Source organism: Tachysurus vachellii, chromosome 7 (genome assembly GCF_030014155.1).
Source record: "Tachysurus vachellii isolate PV-2020 chromosome 7, HZAU_Pvac_v1, whole genome shotgun sequence".
Lineage (NCBI taxonomy): Eukaryota > Metazoa > Chordata > Actinopteri > Siluriformes > Bagridae > Tachysurus > Tachysurus vachellii.
Window position 1 is genome coordinate 7,049,417 of NC_083466.1, and position 19,934 is coordinate 7,069,350.

At 37.3% G+C, this 19,934-nt stretch overlaps 1 protein-coding gene across 2 annotated transcripts in view; it reads left to right on the top strand.

Moving 5' to 3' along the window:
• Positions 1-11,857: 11,857 nt before the first annotated feature.
• Positions 11,858-19,934, top strand: part of brinp2 (bone morphogenetic protein/retinoic acid inducible neural-specific 2) — a 107,142-nt gene continuing 99,065 nt past the window's right edge. Inside the window, exons 1-2 of one of the 2 annotated variants that reach the window (XM_060873414.1) lie at positions 11,858-12,104; positions 12,206-12,389. The gene's annotated coding sequence lies outside the window, so the exon portion shown is untranslated. Of the gene's footprint in view, positions 12,390-19,934 lie in introns of both variants that reach the window. The other variant, XM_060873413.1, reaches the window with a different exon arrangement.

Genomic DNA, 19,934 nt, shown 5'->3' on the forward strand with positions numbered 1-19,934 from the left:
ACAGCAGGTGCAAGGCTAGAAGAGCAGGTGCAAGACAATGATCTCGTTGTGAAACCTTGATCCGCTTCCAACGCTGCAGCAAGACTTTAACAAACTGTGAAGCACTTTTTGGGATGAAAGGGCATGCTACTCATTCCAGATTTGACCTACACTGTAATTGAACTGTGAGGGCAGTCAGGGATGGAAAAAGGAGCATCTCACTCCCCACTTTTAAACTACAGCTGCCATCTTAACAGCACTTTTAACATTATTACTGGTCTTAGTGAGCAACACCTTTTTCTTCCCTGAGGCAATGTTGTGGTCGTTTTAGTTTACTTTTAGTTCCCTGGATTTTCATTATATAAAATAAAATGTTAAAAGAGTACAACATATATTTGAGTGAAAACTAAATTGGCAAAAATGAAATGGAATAGAGATAAAAAATCAAATTTAATTTAATTTTAATAGTTATTATAATTAGCACTTATGTTTTTTTTAATCAAAACCCTCAATTAATTTGCGTAGTTTTACAAAAAACAATGAACATGCTATTACCTTAACCACATTTTAATATGTGTGTGTGTGTGTGTGTGTGTGTGTGTGTGTGTGTGTGTGTGTGTGTGTGTGTGTGTGTATACTTGTAACAGTGGATTTAACAATGATTTATGAGTGGTAATGTACTCTTGGACTCTGTTACAAATTCATAAGTATTTCCACAACTCAATTTGTATGAAGTTTAAGATCACAGCGGTGGACATAATTATCATTTTATTCTTCGACTTTATTCTAAGAACTCTCATCCAATCACATCACCTTCACTCGCTGAAAACATTTTTCATTAGTTCTGTTTGATTCTTATTTATTGTGTTTATTTTTTTCCCTGTGAGAGTTGTGTGACTGACATTTTTTATGCTTCAGCCTACCGCTCTATGCCACATGAATAAATGTATTGATTATAAAAAAAAACCTTGACTTGTATTGAAAATTTATTTATTTAGCCAAAACATGCAATTCTGTGGGTCTTTTTGAAAACTAGTTAAATTAATTCCCAGATCTAACCGTCATGATTCAATGGATTGCTTTATTTATTATCAAGTAAAAGAGCTAAACTGAAGGTTCACACCACGAGCACAGGTAAAGTCAAACATATCAAAATGTACAGTATAAATCCTTAGTGGAAGCTTTAACGGTGAATATAAATAAGTCTAGAGAAGTAGCACTAGAAAACTAGGCCGCTAGGTGACTTACAAAGTACGGCTACGAGGCATCTTGAAGCGACCCTGCTAAACATGCAACTATGCTCCAAAACACCAACTGGGTGGTTTAACAAAATAGGACACATCCCATGAAATTAAAAACAGAAAATGCAGCCAAATTAGTTCTTTAGGGAACCCTGGGCAAATGGCACAGCTGCTATTTGAACATGAATGAGCATGAATACACATGATAGAAGTCACCTCTGTACTGCTCGACTGCTCCTGCCAGGTGCTTTGCTAAACATGTTATTAGGGAAATAAAATGTTGATTAGATATCCCATTCATTCAGGCATATTATCATAAAATATGCAGCCAACACCCCAGTTCTGGATTTCACTGCATGTTGCCTTCACCCGTGCCTCTGTGATTTAAATTGTTTGCCTATAGATGCTAAAGCCTGAGCTAGTCCAGTTTTACCTTAGGAACATAATAAGTCTCTTCTCAGCATGTTTAGAAGAATTTAGGTGGACATGATATATAGTCTCGTGCATTTATCAGCAGATAACGGTGAAGCAAATAGGTACGAGGCTGACTGCCATCTCTCAGCTGAATAAATAATGAGTCTTAAGTGGAGTAAGTAGATTTTACTGAGGATATTTTTTCATACGTAAATAGATACATTGATCCAAAACAAATTAATACTATTCATCTATAAAAAGAGGATCTCAGGCGATTGGATTAATTAAACTTTTGGATTTAAATACAAAATAGACAACTGTATCGGTGTTAGGATGCGAATAGCTTTCTGAGAAGATTACATTAAAGACAGATAGAGTAGGTGGCTAGGCTTTTATTTGGTTGTATTCACTCCCAAGATGCACTGGTGTCTTGTTCTTTCAACTTTCTCTCTCCGGCAATTTACACTGACGTAGCCTCTGAAGAAGACGATTCCAATCTCATCGAAACATCCAACAACTCTTCAGACTACATAAATAAGACTGTAAAGAGTCAAATTTGTAGGTTAAAATAGTTTTGTAGCTGAGAAAGTTGGTGTACATGTTAGCAATATAAAGCCCTTTCATTCTGCCAGGATATATCCCTTTTATTGAAAGTGGATATGCCAGATCATGTTTTGTGAAGAAACTCATCTAAAACGTACATGCAGTGACTGTTGAGCATCCTCTTCTGTTGATAGAAACATAATGTAGGAATTTGGGTGGTTTTGGAAACACATTCTTGGTGAAGAAATAAATTCACACAGTTTGAATTTATATGAAGAGTTATAATGTTAAAAGTATTGGATATGCAAATTGTTGAGAAAGGGAAATATACCTTTATTTATCATTTCTTTGGATCTGACCCTATAATCATTGTATAAATCCTGTTAATGTATTTTATACTAATCTCTTCTGCATGACCTTTTAAGAGGGAGCATGTTTTGCTAGTTTCAGGTCTCTTTCTCACCTAAAACTTTTCTCGAAGCTGCTCCTGTATTGTTTTGTTAGTTTTGGGTCATTGTTGTGCTGGAAAGTGAAACTTTACTTCTTTTCTGTTGGAATGAGATCATGTAAAGCCCTGAGGGGTTATGAGCAGTTTTCCCACAATGTTCTCTCTGTACTTTGATCTGTTCATCCTTCCTTCCATCCTGACAAGCTTCACAGTATCTGTGGCTGAAACACATCCTCACCGTGCTTCACTGTAGAGATACAGTTGGCCAAGTGCCTGTTTTTCTCCAGATGAAACGCTTGGCATTCAGGCCAGCTCATTCTTTGTTTCACCGGATTAGAGAATATTTATGTATATTTTTTACACTCTGAAGATCATTTGCCTTTAGGCAAACTCCAAGCAAGCGGTCATGTGCATTGTAGTAAAGAGTGGCTTCCATCTGGCTGTTCTACCATAAAGTCCTGACTGGTGGACGGTTTGGGGACAGGTTTTGTTATCGCTACACAAAGTTCAGTGAGTGTGACAGGTCAGGTCCTTCCTCAGCCTTCCTGACTAAATAGCTTCTTCTACATTTAATCACTTTGGCTGGATGGCCAGCTCTGGAAAGCTACTCAGTGGATCTGAAGTTTTTGAAATGAGATTTCGAGTTCTCTGTGCCAGATCTGTGCCCAGACCCAATAATATCTCAGGGGACTATGATAGTTAATAACAAATGATTTGGAAATATACATCTCTGTCTATGTACAGAGATGTATATTTTCAAATCATTTGTTTTTAACCCCATTTTCAAATCATTTGTTTTTGTTTTTTTCCTCCCCAGTCCAAAGACATGCATGGTAAGTTGATTGGCATCTCTGGAAAATTGTCCCTAGTGTGTGAGTGTGTGAGTGTGTGAGTAACTAAGAGTGTGTGTGTGCCCTGCGATGGGTTGGCAGTCCGTCCAGGGTGTATCCTGCCTTGATGCCCGATGACACCTGAGATAGGCACAGGCTCCCCATGACCCGAGGTAGGATAAGCGGTAGAAGATGAATGAATGAATGAATGAAAACAACCAGTGTAGACTTCAACTTTTGAACCAAGAGGTTCAAGGAAAATGTGCCTACCACTAAACAACTGTACCACCAATGATCAATCAGATCAATCTTCTGTAATTGCTTCATCCTAATCACAGTTGCAGTAGAACCAGATTTTATCTCACACCCTTACACACATAGGGGAAATTTGTCATAGCTAATCCACCTACCCGCAGGGTTTTGGGGAAGTGGGAGGAAATCTGATAACCCGAAGGAAAACCACTCCACACACAGAGTAACCTGAGCTCAGGATCATGCTGAAAAGCACAGAGCTATAATGTGGCAAGATATAATCACCATGCTGTAAACCTCATCCTATATGTTCTGTAGATTGACAAATGTAAAATAAAAACCTTTTTAATAGACTATCACTGTTCATTACAAAGGATGCACTTTCCAAATCAGGGATGTGACAATTAAAAAGGAGTCAGAATAATGGACTACAAATTAAAATGACCATATCAGACGAGACCTAACATCTGGAAAAGTCCTATATGCCCTATAGCTGATGTCCTAAAATGTCCTATAGCTAAGCAGGACGTAAGTAAAACTACTGAATAAAAAAAGCAAAAAAATAATAAAATCTCCCAAGAATTTGTTTTAATAACATGACATGACTCACCGAATCACTGAATGATTCATCGCCACTCAGCTCTGAGATGAACCTGGACTTCCAGATGCAAATAATAAAGACTTGAAATGTGCTCAGCTCCTGATCGTGAAAACAGCTTCTCTCAGGATTATCATTTTGCTTTATAGATCGTGTTTATGAGAGAAATAAAAATATGCAATTTTTTTATAGCACTAGTGAGACAGATGATAAATTGACTCTAGCAGAGCACACAGTAAATACTCACATATTGCTAACAATACACTTTACGGTACCTACTACATTGTATGCGCACTCATTTTAAACCATATGATGAGTTTCTTCTCATATACTGTATTTCTTCAGCTTGGAAATCCTTTAGAAATCATTTAAATCCACAAGACATCATATTTTCCTTAATTACACCTTAATTACACTAAAGAGATAAATTATATGACTCATCGGTAATGTGTTGTTATACTACAGCTCCACTGAATGCTCCATTCTGATTGGACAGAAGGTGTTGATGTTGTGATTTGTCATTAATTTGAGACTTTTATTACATTTACATTTACATTTACAGCATTTAGCAGACTCTCTTATCCAGAGTGACTTACAGTACATCTTTATTTCAGTTTATACACCTGAGCAATTGAGGGTTAAGGGCCTTGCTCAGGGGCCCTGAAGTGGCAACGTGGTGGACCTCGGATTTGAACCAATGACCTTCAGATCAGTAGTCGAACGCCTTAACCACTGAGCTACCACATCCCCCCAAGGATCCCCCACGTAAACAGATTAAGAGTGCTATCCTTGATATATTATGATATGGTATGATATTGTAAAAAGGACATTATTTATAATCACACGCTCCATTTTTTTTTTTTTTGTTTTTTTTATACCTTTATTTAACCAGGGATAAAAGTCCAGTCTGGCTCCTCTCAAGGTTTCTTCCTCATGTCATCTCTGGGAGTTTTTTATTTTTTATTTATTTATTTATTTTTTTGCCACCATTGCCTCAGGCTTGCTCATTGGGGTAAATATAAATAAAATTTCATCTATGTCATTTTCATGCAGATTTTTATAAATTTCTTTAACGCTGCTTTGAGACAATGCCTATTGTTAAAAGTGCTATACAAATAATATTGAATTGAATACAGTGAAGTTTTCTTTTCTTTTGGGAGGAGTCTCCAGTGTCAGCTCCTTTCAAGATGAGTTTTAAATAAGGTTTAAATCAAAACTCTTGCAATTCTCTTTAACATATTCCCATGTTCACTTGTTCTATATACTTTAGAATTAAGCGTTTTTAGCTTCATATCCATCCTTTTACACTTTCCCCAAAGAGTAAAGAATCCTTAGGCTATTCTTACAAATAATCCTACCTCATTATATAGTGCTATTATGGCCGAGAAAGGATGCAGCATGCACACAGTTATAATTGTAAGGGAGCTTGTAAAGGCTTGTCAGAAATAATAACACAGGCCCCTTCAACAACAATGCAAAGCTTGTGAGGCCAGAAGCTGATATATGTGTACTGCGAGATCCTGACACGAAAGACATTTTACCATTTGTAATGTGAAACAGCTTCCATAAAATTTGGCACAAACATCACGTGCACAATGCGAGGCGTGCGAGAATGTAAATCATATTTGTATTATTAATACGGCCTCATCTTTAAAAGCTATATCTTTAACGGTTTTCTTCTTAATGCTCTTTTAATACATTCATATCACATTCATTTCGGATGAGATCATCTTTTTGCATGATGCTTTTCTTCTTCTTTTTTTGATTCTGGATTATGACTTACATTTTTTTTTTTCAAAGGACATGTCCAATTCGTGCAAGAGCACGATTTCCTTTCTAGTCATTGAAATGAAACCCTGCATGACAGACCTAAATATATGCGAGAGGGAAATAAAAGCAGAAGTAGAGGAGTGGGGACAGCTGCCAGCTCAGTCTGCAGAGATTGCACCTTCCATGGCAGCTTTAGAAGATAAATAGCCATGGGGTGCCTTTGCCACCTGTACCTACCTCCCCAAGATGAATCACCTGGACCATTTCACTAGTGCTGTCCTAAAACACACAGGGTGCCATGATCTCACTCGCAAACATCACCACACCTTGACCTTCTCCTTTAGACCACAATGAGTCCCTGGAGCCTTTTGCAGCTGCTAAGGTGATGTATCTCTGGCTTGTAATAGTAAGAAAGGGAGCAGCAGAAGGAGACCCAGAGAGTGGCGTCGTCCGGACTTTGACCATCTGTACCTTATTGGTTGTCATTAAGGTTTCTAATTTGGGGGCCAACTTGGGAATTTGCCAAACGAGGGCTGGGAAAATGTCATTACCTGGCTTCTGCTGAGATGTCCTGCACATATTTACATATTTATACACCTTAATTGCCTTTGCTTCACAGCCATGACTTTGGGGCTGAAATCATGAAGGAGAGGAAAACTCGGCATGCTGCCGTGTTTCAGTTATTTTATCTGAAGCCAAATTAGCTTGACTACATTTCCTCTGCAGAAGGACAGACCAACAAAATATAAGGGATTTAATGCTAATGCAAGTGCTCCTTATTACCCTCACTGTCCACTTTATTAGAAACAGATGTACATCTGCACGTTACTGCATTCATTCAGACAGCAAATCATGTGGCAGCAGCCATGCATGAAAATGCATACAGTTATGCAGACACACGGCAAAGGCTTCAGGTACTATTCATATCAAACAACAGAATGTGTGTGTGTGTTTGTGTGTGTGTGTGTGTGTGTGTGAGAGTGTGTGTGGTGGCTGTAGGTAAACAGATGCACTGGTTTGAGCATTTCAGAAACTGCTGATCTCCTGGGGTTTTCATGCAAAGCAGTCTCTGGGGTTTACATAGAATGGTGTGAAACACAATGTTGATGAGAGAGGTCTGAGGAGAATGGCCAGATTTGTTTGAGCTGAGAGGAAGTCTATAGTAACTCAAATAAACACTCATTTCATCTAAGCCGAAAAGCATCTTCAGAAACATTCGGACCGTGAGTTGGATGGACAACAGCAGCAGTCTAGCTACTGTTGGCACAGACTCACTGAAACTAGGCAGCTGAGAATTGGAAAAATGTTGCCTGGTATTTTTCATGCCCAGTTTATGGCCATTTTGACCGTTTATGACCTCAAATCTTGCATTATATAAATAGTGCCAAAAAACTCTCAGATAAAATTATACTCGGATATGCATTGACCACTTCGCTGTTAATCGACACTTGCACAATTACATGAAGTCCCTTGAGAAATATTTGCTAAAGGATTTCTGTTCAGCTTGTAAAATATTCTCTCACTCATTCAATCACTTCCTTTCAGTAACCGTTTTATCCTGGTCATGGTCATTGTAGATCTGGAGCCTATCCCAGGAATATTAGTTCCAAGGTGAGAAAATTCACACAGGATGAGATGCCAGACCATTGCAGTGCACCATGCAAACCCAACACGCACTTCCTGCATGGTTTAGGACATGCAGAGGAGAACAGAGATCCTGGAGGAAACCCATATGAACATGAGGAGAACGTGTTAACCTACCATAGAGCAAAGAGCTGGAAAATTGAACTCCTGCCCAAAGATGAAGACAATATAGTATGACCATCCTATCTTCCCATGTAATATAACCAATAGGCTAAAATCTTATATCACCACTAAATTTGAGGCAACTGTAACTTTATTGCTGAATATAATGAGAGGTGTTTATCTCTCTTTCAATTTATTTGATAGATACTAACATTTCCACCACAATATTTGGGCCAAATGGTGCACATGGCACTTACCCTGTGTATACAGAAATAAAGAAATACATGAGACCAGTGAGGTTTATACAGACTGTGAAATTACAATGCCTCTGGCACAGACAGAGTGCTGACATGTTTGTAATATCATGTCCAGGGAGAGATGATGAATGATATGCCGCAAACACTTCAATTAGAACAAAAGGAGAGCTCATTCAACTGTGTTTAGCACATATTACCAGAGTCAACAAGAACTAAGTGTGGCCAGATTGTGCCGTTTCCCACCACAATTGGTCATTTTAATCAAATTAGATAAGGAAAGTGGCCTAATTTAGTTGCTATTGGCCTTCAGTTGACTGTAAGGTGTGGCTCTGGCCTTGGTGGAACAAAATCGTGCAATTATACTGGTCTGTTTCTGATAAGATTGGAGACCCTGCTAAAGAGGTTCACTAGAAGGAAACAGACTGTATAATAACTATAATGTCTGAAAATTAAGCTTGTCACATCAGTATTAGCATTTGCAATAATAACAGTAATAGTACTTACAGGAAACATATGGTATTGAGGGGGCATGGTTGTTTAGCACATTTGCTTCACACCCCCACAATTGGGGGTTTGATTCAAGCCTCTGTGTGTGTATGTGTGTGTTTGTGTGTGTGTGTGTGTGTGTGTGTGTGTCTGTGTGTGTGTGTTTTTGTAATTTGCATGTTTTCCCTTTGCTTCAAGGGTTTCCTTTCCCTGTCCAAAGACATATGTTGTAGGCTTATTGGCATCTTTGAATTGTCCACAGTGTGGGTATGTGTGATTGTGCCCTGCAATTGACTCTCGCCATGTCCAGGATGTCCTCCTTTTTGTCCCCTCCCACAGCCCTGTGCAGAAGAAGCACTACAGAAAATGGATGGCTGGATATGATATTAAGAGACTGAAAGAGCTTTGGCTGATCATTCTGTGCATTTACAGTATCTGGTGGTTTCTATGTTGTACTACGATGTATGTGTTTTTTTCATGAACAGGAACTCTTCCTGTTTGCTTACTGGTATTTTCAGCATGCCTCCTGAGCATTTTTATTTTGTGTGTAGGTTGTAACATCTTATCCCAGTGTATGGTTTATATTTCTTCAGTTTGTTTGTAGTGTAGTATTTGCAAATCCATGCATGTTTCTCGGTCTTTTCTTTAATATCTAAAGATATTTTGCAGTATAATATATTGAATATTTACATAGTTGCATTTATTTATATAATGGCATTTAAATAACATATAGTTACTTATAAATCCATTTAAAAGCATTTAATGATTTATTATAGATTTTGTTTTACAAATAATTTTCAACTGATATGTTTTCAAGTGATTATGTACACTTAGGTTAATGACTTGTTTTTAAAATTACAGTATTATAAGTTATGAGTACTTACAGTACTTTTAGACTATACTATTAGACTACTTAGTATTAAATATCCCATAGTTGTGGGATCATTTGTTACTTATATTATTATTATTATTATATTACTATTATTAGTTGCAGTTTGATGGAGAACACTTATGTCTTCACAATCTGGCTTGAATAATACAATAGTTACAGTATAAGTACAGCTGAAGTCACTTTCATCTCATTTTAAAATAGATTCTCAAGAAAAATCTTTTTAAGACCTAGATTTTCTATTCAAATGAATAATTATATCTAGTAACCAAATCAAAAATTCTATCAAAAAAAAAAAAAAATGAAATAAAATATATTCATTGATCTGGCATGTGGTTTTATTGTGTGCTTGCAAATGTATGCAGTCTAAGGATTAACCCTTAAAAATATAAATAATGATTACATTATATATATATATATATAATGTAATATTATTTATATATTATTTATATATATATATATATATATATATATATATATATATATATATATATATATATATATATATATATATATATATATTTCTCACTTTTAGCTCATTTCAGTTTCTTCAAACTATATATAAACTGAAATTTCATGTTATCAGGTTACGTTATAAATTTCATATTTTACTACATTATAACTTCCTTTGGATTTCTGGCTTTTTTTGATTACATAGGTGTGAACCATTACACTTCAGCTGCTGAAAGTGCAATAATGCTCATACAATAACAGATGAATGAAATAATATGCCATTTTCCCGTTTCAGTCGACTGTGAATACTACAAGCAGCTGATGGAAAATCCTCATGTCATTCTGAATAATAAAAGCATTTCAAAAAGTAATCCGAGTAGCACAGATTTTCTTTTTCATTATTTTTAAAAAAGAAGTGCATGGCAAGCCTTGTAGGTTAACTTTAAACTAAAAGAAGACCAAAAAGAATTTGTTCATTAAAAATAATATGCTATAAAATGTTTTATTCCCAGAGCACTGCACTCTACTTTAACTACTTTTAGAATGTCTCTCTGTAGTCTAACATATAAAAGTGAAGCCTTGAAGGGATGAAGATATAATGAGGCTAAAATGTTTGTTTTAAGAGACAAAAAACAAAGACAGCCCTTATATTTTCTTTGCCTGCACTTATATATGCACTTTATAATGGAATACTCCAGAGCTTTTGCACATGAAACTCTATCCGCCACATCCAGTCTAGCATCTGTGATTACTACAGTTTCAACACAATCCCTGTACTGAGAAAAGAAAAAGAAAACCCAATTACAGTACTTCCAACTTACTTTTTAATGAAAGCCTAAGGGCAGTTGTTGAATTCCAAACGTTGAAACAGTAGATGATGCAAGATCAAAACTTCAACCATTGCACCATAACAATCAGGACGAGACAAACATCAGAGAATTTCTTCAAATTCCTGTTAAGCTTTTAGACACAGGAACAGATGCTGTTTCTTACCAGTTAACAATAAAATGTTCGATTCAAATACCATTGAGTATAAAATGAAACGGCTAGCGGTGGTAAGGTTAGCTGTTAGCTGTATGAATGTTGACTTATTCAACCAAACAAAGACAAAAGGTGGCATATTGTATAGTTCATAAAGAGGACACTTCACGTTATCTCGTCCCCCTAACAACACTCTCGGGTGACAAGAGATCTTAAAAAGTTTCCGTAAATGTTGTGGGCGTAAATAACGCTAACGCTAGCAGTCTTGTATTACGTGTGTTTAATTCTGGTCAGTAAAAACAAGACTGCTAGCGTTAGTGTTATTTACGCCCACAACAATTACAAAAACTTTTTAAGATCTCTTGTCACCCGAGAATATTGAGTGGTCAGTAAAAACCTTTAGTATTGCATTTGACACGATGCTACCCTTCTAAAATTCATACACTAAACTGCAGGTTGCATAGTGAGTATGTAGTGAATATGTAGTGAGTATGTAGTGAGTAAGTAGTGAGTAAGTACAGTATGTCATTCGCTCACATTTACATAGTGTGTGAATATGTCATTTAGGGACATTTAGGATTTTTCAACAGGGGCCTCTGTAAAAATTGTGATCTTGGTTTTGGCCCCTACGTGACCTTTAGATACATAAAAATAACATGGCAGACATTTTCAGACAATTCAGTATGAATTGATATTTGCCAGGAGTCAGAAGCAATTGTGCAGCTTAGAAAATTTGACTAAATCGTTTTGGGAGAAAACTGTTTCTCACTTCCATTACACAGCTTTAGCTTCAAGGCTAAAACTCTCTCACTCTCCTTCTCTTTGTATTTCCCCACCTATTATGCTGCTCAGCCAATCACAGCGCAGTGGGCGGGGCTCCATCTCTCGCCCGGACAGAGCGCTTTGAAAAGAAAGAGTTGCTTTCCCGCTCTCGGAGCTTGCGCGCGCGCTTGTGGAGCTCGAGCAGGGATGGACTGTAGGCTGTATATATAAGGTTTTATACAGAGTGTTGGATTGACGCACGGGAAGCACTGAGGCTTTTCCTCAGTAGGAGGCAGCTCTAAGGTGGATAACGCTCGCGCACCGAGGAGAGCCATGCTCCCAGTGGATTTATTCTTTTTTCCACCTTGTGGTCTCGTGCGGATCTGTGTTTTGCCCCCGCGCGTGCGATCTTTGCGCTGCCTGCACACTTCAAAGGAAAACTTTAAAGATCTAAAGTAAGCCGCTGTAACTGCACGTGAGCTTATCGGCGTGTCGTGATTGCGCAATACGCGTCGCACAGCTTGTCATGATCATGACCGGATTACCTTTTCTGCAGCTGACCTTTTTCCCCAGCCCGTAGAGGATGCTGATGCTGATGCTGATGCTGATGAGGAGGTGCTGAAAAGGACAGCGTCCATCCCGTTAAACTAGCCTACTTAATCCAGGAGTGGGGCAAGATCTCTTCCTGTCATTCCAAGCTGAAGGAAAAGGCACAGAGCAGAGACAGGAGTGCAGTTTGGGTATGCATGCTTCTTCTAAACACGGATGCTCTAGATCAGACATCATCAACCCCTTTCCAGAGTTTATGACCACAATCCAACACACCTGCTCCAGATAATCAGATTACATGATTAGCTGGATCAGATCAAACGGATTGGGCTTTGGAACTCTCTAGAAACCTGCTTGATGATCTCTAACAGCTTATAGATTGGTGTGAATAATGAATCTAAATGCTTAGTTCTGTGTATCTACCACTGAGATTCGTTTCATTTCATTTTTACACGATACGTAGTATGGAAATAAATGCTACAGGATGCTACAGGATGATAGATCTACAATAATGGGGTTAGACACCCCTGCCTTAGATCTCCACACCCCTTAAATACAAATCTTTATTTATCTGATACAGCTAATAGGAATAAAGATCTTGGTGTGTAGAATTAGGAAGGCAACGCTGGAGATCTTGGCTATCTCAGGCCATCTGTCTATTTATCACCAGGAGGGAAGATCTCCTGAAGCAGAGTTGGTGACCGCTGACCTAGATCTTGGATCTCAAGCCTAAACACATCTCATTAAACAAATCACTGAATCCTAATCATTGCACTGATTTCATGAAGGTGTCAATTTTAAATATTAACGTAGCTCCTTAAAGACTTAAGTGCCTGCGGTCTGGTTTATACACAGAACATAAATTTAAAGCGTGAACATTGTGTGCGATTCAGCTCTATATTAGCAGTATCTTCAGAAGCTAATTAAAGTTTGCGACATGTTTGCTGGTTGTGTTTGCTGCTGTGTTGTCTTTGTCTGTTCTTCATTGCTGTTTGCTTTCATAATATTTAGTCAAGGGATTAAGTTGTTCAGGTGTATTGCTAAGAAATCCATCCTAAACATTTGAAATCAGACCGTGGTGATTGGTTTGTTTTAAGTTGTTTAGACATTCATGATTGTAGTGTATGTGCATTTCAAATCACTCTTTGTGCCCAGTTGAAGTAGATGAGAGTCAGTCAGTCACAGTTCATACAGAGTTTAATTAGGCATGTAAAATTGTCATTTGTACAGCAGTGTGACAGAATGTGTTTATGTTGTTAACACTGAGGCTTGTCTAATCAGTTTTCGTAACTAAGGTATCAGGGGTCAAGGGGGCATTTTTCTTCTTCCCAGCGTCTCATTAAGATAGATTTGGTTTCAACTGCTAAGGCATCCTCGGGCTAAATTGAGAACTCGCCTCTGAGGGGTAATTCTCCTTGCTTTGAGAGTCGCTCTCAACACAAGAAGAGCCTCTGGCTTGGCTTTCTACATGTTTTTTTTCTTCCTGCTTTTATTTTGGAACCTATATAGATGAGGGCACTTGAACACAGGCAGTGCAAAACTGCCCCACAGATCCTTGAGCTCTCAGGGTAAAATATCCTTGTGGTGAGGCTTGGCCAAAAGCCCAGGCTTTGCCAGGAAGGAGAGAGGGAGCAATGTGTAAATGTGTCTCTTCTCTTGTCTTCTCTCCCCTTGTTTTTTTCCTCCATTCATCCGAGGCCACAGGCATCACAGCACCATAGGAGGGGTTAAAGCATGCACTCTGTAGGATCACACATGTATGTTAATCTTCTTTCCTCAGATCTGGCTGAGACAGACAAGGAACAGATTGGCATTTCAATCGGAAGAGGAGCAGGTGTTTAAAGCTCTTTTACCTCCTCTGCAAAAATAAAGCGCCTTGCTTATTATTTAATCCGGCGTGGGATTGCATAAGCTCCTCACTGTTCTCTCCTTTGCTCTTTCTCGCTGCGAATAAACAGTAGGGTTCGTTTTATAAAGCAGCTCCTTTGTGAAATGGTGCTTGCCATAGCTCCCAAACATGCTACAACAGGATTTGTCTCTATCCGCAAGCGGTAATAAAATATCTATAAGCAGATAGTTTGAAACACTTTGTCTATTGCATATAACTAGATGAGGAAAGGGAGTAATGTCTTATATATAATGGGCTTAAGGTTAGTTTTCAGACCCTCATGCATAAACTGTTTAGAATGAATGCATCTATCTATCTATCTATCTATCTATCTATCTATCTATCTATCTATCTATCTATCTATCTATCTATCTATCTATCTATCTATCTATCTATCTATCTATCTATCTATCTATCTATCACATTTTTATATGTACAGATTCTTGCCAGTTTTATTGCACATCCTTCTTTAGCCTACAGAGGGCGCTTGGGACAAAAGATGACGCATGCATTACCATGCAGCAGCAGCAGTACATTATTATTCTCAGCCCTTTTACAGAGACCGTATACCACGGCAAGCCCACACGAAAAAGGATAAGGACAGCTTCCCGGATAGGATGGCTAAACATGGCCGAGTGATTATCTGTTTCGTGTATTGATCTGGATAACAGAGACAGCTCTACTGAGAGCTTTACTTGCCATCCAAATGTGCAATTGATTTCCAACACTACTGCCAGAGGAGATTCAGTCCACGTTAGATGATATGCTCCGTATTCTCACCTTCGTTCTGGGAACTCCTGACACAGCTGAATGAGATTCAGCACTTCGATTCAAAACTGAATGAAAGTGAATGCAGAATAGCATGAGGAACTCAGGACGGTCCTTCCTGCACCTGAGGGCATGCAGCTGAGGGCTTGTGTGTATGTTGTGTGTGTGTCCAGGTGTCTAGGTGCACTATGAAGTTGAAACATGAAACATGAGACATGAAACATTGACAAGGAACAGTAGAACCCAGCAGAGACAGAAACACGATTTATGGCAGAACCCACTGTAAATAAAACAGTATTGTAATTACTGGTGAATAATATGTAAAATATGTAAATTTGCAATTCTGCACATTCTCATTCATTAGGAAGAAATGGCATGATCCTGGACTATTGCTTGATAAAACTGATAAAAAAAAATCCTTTTATTAAAAAATGTGATGCTATGCAAACCCATGCTAAATAGATAATATCATTCTTTTAAGTCACGGCATTCAGGTCATTTAGTAGACTCTATCTAACACTAAAAAACAAGAGTTTATTGAACCATGAATGTGGCCAGAGGTCTGGACTGCCTGCACAGCAATAACAAAGTATAGGATTATAGAGAATAATGATGTGTTATATGAAAGAATTGTATTCCATGTGCCTTGAAGTAACTGTCCCTCTTTTTTATTATTATGAGCGAATACTAGATTTAATAATCTTGATGCAGGTTAATCTAGAAATAAATGAAACAAATCAGTATCAAAATTGTTAACAACGTTGCGACCACAGACGCATCTGCTTGCCACATAAAGTAGCTGTTAACCTGAACCACGTTACCAATTCATCTGAATCTGTGTTTTATTTGGATAAGTATGACATGAGATATGAGATATAAGGTAGCTGAGCTCATCCAATCTGAAAACTGCTTCAGCTTCACTCACCTGAGATTATCATGACATTCGTCGTCATGGTGTTCTCTGTAACCACCTCAAGAACAAAGAAATTCAACAGACGTGTGTGGTACCAAGCCAGGGATGTGTGAAGTCGAACACACCTAGTGATCCTGTAACTGATATTGTAAGTGACATGCTCAAGGGGCTGAGGGTTATGTGCAAACTAAATGAGAGCGATAAGAATACTCACATACACATAGAGCTCATGGGTGAATTATGCATATTCAATGTCAAAAATCATCTAAAGGCAAGAAATTAATTTATTCTTTAAATCTTGCTCAATGCTCTTATGTTGTAGCTCAAAGAAATGATTTGTTTTGTCCATTTGCTTGCTTAATTAGATATTCATAGAGAAAAGGTCATCAGTGTGAACTGCTCTGAACTTTCTTGAGTGAACGTAACTGAATGGCCAGAGTGTGTAGGTTTATATATATATATATATATATATATATATATATATATATATATATATATATATATATATATATATATATATGTTGGTGATGAGCTACTATATATGTTGGTGATGAGCTAAAACAATGGACAACGTGCTATACCATATGGCAATGGGACTGACACAGAAGAGCTGTGTGGAACTGGTGTAGTTATTTAACCTTGTTGCTACATTTTTTCAGGTGTTATTAAAGATAATAACACCTGAAAAAATTGTTCATTTCTTGAGGGTTTTTAGAGTTGGATCATTCTTGGGGCACGAGAACGCTAAGAATTTTACAAAAGCACACTAGTATAGATTTTTAGTTCTTTCTTAGAAGTTGACAAGATAACATTTTCGATTAAATCTGCAAGCAACTAAGTAAATTAGCAAGTAAAGCAAGTGAATTAAATCAGGAAAACAGGAAAATAAATAAGCATTAGTCTGGTATTTTTCTCTCCTCAATTATCAGCTTTAATGTCATATTATGAATTACTGTCTGAATGATGATTTAATGAATAATTAGGAATTATTATCAGTGGTATCTTTTGCCCGAGCAGTATGTACTGAATCGTTTGCTGTAGTGTAGATACTGACACAGAAAAGACCATTTTGGATGCATTGCAAAAAAAATTCTAAACCCATAATTACGACATAAAAGTACATTAAAATCATTTTCCTGTTAATTTCCAAGTAAACCTAGAGGTAATCGTTACCTTTTTTGGTAAGCCCCTTTTAATACGTGTCCAGTAGGTGTGCAAAGGGTAATTACCGACTACACGTGTCTAATAGAATTTTTTTTTTTCTTTTCATAACGGCCACTTCCACTTGCTGTAGAAAAAAGGAAATAAATTAAGATCAATTAGTGTGAGCTGTTTGTCTACCAAGCGAGAGCCAAATTACTGCACCGGAAGATTAAATTAAAGGCTTCGTGTTGGTTATCGTATAGTGTACTAAGCCATTCATTAGATAAGCTCGAGTAGCCTACAATCTAATTTGAATGGAGGATTCCTGTTCACTTAATAGAGGGGACTGTTCATTTAAATAGATTGTATAATTCCCTGTCCAAACTTTAATAAATGCACTATAATAAAAAATACACATCAATTACCTACTCTATTCAGCTGATATACTTGACAAGGAAATAATTCTAGCCCAGCTCGACTGATCTCACTCACTCCTAACCCCTGCTTTCCAGCTTTAATTTTTTGTGACAAGAAATTTGGTTCGAATATTGTGTCAAGATTCATGAACTGTCGTACCTCTTACTTCCTGAACGCATCTTAACTACTAGAATCTCTTACAATAATGAAAAAAAATTCATTGTATTCACAATATAATAGATTTTAATAATAATAATTATAATAATCGTATATTGAAATATGTATGAACCATGTATTATAGTCTATAAAATAAGTATTGCGGAGGCTGTGTACTGCTAGGCATGCAATAATTACATAATCATTGTATAAATCTAGATTTGTCAACAATTAATAAAATCTGAGGTAAAAAGAAGAACAATATTAGCATGGACACTGTGTATACATCTTTCTATTTGTGTGTAGCCCTACATTTATGAAAATGACATTTAATACCACACACACACACACACACACACACACACACACACACATATATATATACACTGGCGATTAACATAAATCATAGATTTAAGCATTTTTCATACTGAATAAGCACTAATGCACTCTACACTTCCCAAGAGGCCATTGCTTTGAGGAATCATAAAGAATTTGACCTCTGGGTTAAGGCTAGTCTTTTAGTCATGCTTTATAATAAAAGGGTGTGTAGAGAGTGCAGTGGAAATGGTAGTGTGACATACTGACTGAACTGAGAACAGTACAATTATTTAAACCTTTGTAACTTTACAAATCCTTCTTCATCCATACCACAGTAGTACATACAGCATATACACCACAGCATATAAAATATATTTTCCTTATTAATTGTATTAAAAATATATATATCACAATGTCCATGACTATATTGTCATCTATTAAAGTACACCACATATTTTTGTTTTATAAGAGTTCAGCCAACAAATGAAATAAATAAAATAAATAAATAAAAACTTGTTGCATACAAAGGTCCAAGACTGAATAGTAAAAGCATTTACGTGACTAAAAAGGGTTAAATATAAATAACATAAGTGTCTAGGCCTGGACCTAATTTCTTGTCTGATGAGCTTCCTTTAGCTGAATAATTTACATAAATGCATGGTTTGGTGCAAAACCTTTCCAAAGCTGTTCTGTATTCTTCAGCCAGTATGACTACAGTGTATAGTGTGTTAAGCAAATAATCTAAAATTGACTTACATGAATTATATAGCAAATCTAGAACATTAAATTAACAGATTTAAATGAATGTGTTTTCAGGCATAACAAAAAATGTCCTAATCACCTAGAAAGCAATTCAGTGAACAATGCTGTTCACACTTAACACCTTTTTAAGACATGTAAAGTTGTAAGTAAGTGTGATCATAGTACCAAAACTGTGATATAGTTACGTAGTTATCATACATGTAGTACGATATCCATGCTATATTCGTTCATTCTAATTGTTAATATGTTCCCACTCTGCTTTGTTACTGTAATTGCTGAAGCATGTCTGCTCAAAGCAACCGAGTTCCATGTTAAGCTCTTTTCCGGTGCAGATGTGACAGTGTGATATCAGGTATGTGCTGCCATATTTACTTGCTGATGGTGTGTTACACATCGTAGCATGAAGCTTCCTTGCCAGCTGCGGTCACGAGGCCGAGGGGAAATGATTCATTTGACTGGAGGCTGGGATCAAAGGCCCCGAGCAAACTCAATGCGATGAGCAGCTGATATCAAGAGGGGTCTACACCAATCAAGTCAAGCAGCAGGGCCATTTCCCTGGATTTTAATTGGCTCCTGGGCACTGGGTGGCCTTTACACACTTCACACAAGAAGAGATGGAAGCCATTACCCATGGTGACAGGGTTTCCACCTCCACTACAGATGATTGCTCACTATAGACTGGTATATGGGCAAACACAGATAGATAGTGCTTTCTTTTTCTGCATTCTGATCTATACAGAGACTGGCTGTCTATTAGTTTTATGACTAATGTATTATTTATTCTAATGACAGTTTTACACTCTCTGTTTTTTATTCGTTTGCTTGTTTGTGTGCTACAACTAATGGCATCCCTCAACGTTGTTCTTAAATTCTTAGGATTTAAAATAAAATGGCGTTTATTATAGGAAAGCCAATAATCACCTTCAATGTCTGGAGCAATGGATAAAACACAGGCAGATACTGCATAAAATGGAACAACACAAAAAAGGGCTCACACAGAGAGGTTTCAATATAAGAAAAAAAAACTAATCAGGAGACTAAACTAAAAAGAGACACGCAAATGATAAAACGGGTGGAGACACAACCAGGATGTGAGAACAAGGAAAGTCAAAAGCAGTGCACGTTGTGCTGGGAAATGTGGCATGCACTGAGCGGATCTGTGACAAGCTTGTTCCCATTTACATTTTCACTTTTTAATTAAAGTAAAAGAAAAAATGTGGTTATCCATGACTTTCTGCTACACTAGGGTATAAATATGAGGTGAAACAGGACAAATTGCCTGAGTCAATCACCAAGAGAATAGACAAATGAAAGGAGATAACAGTGTGTTGACCTTCGTAAATCAGGCGCTGCCTACCAACAATAGCACAG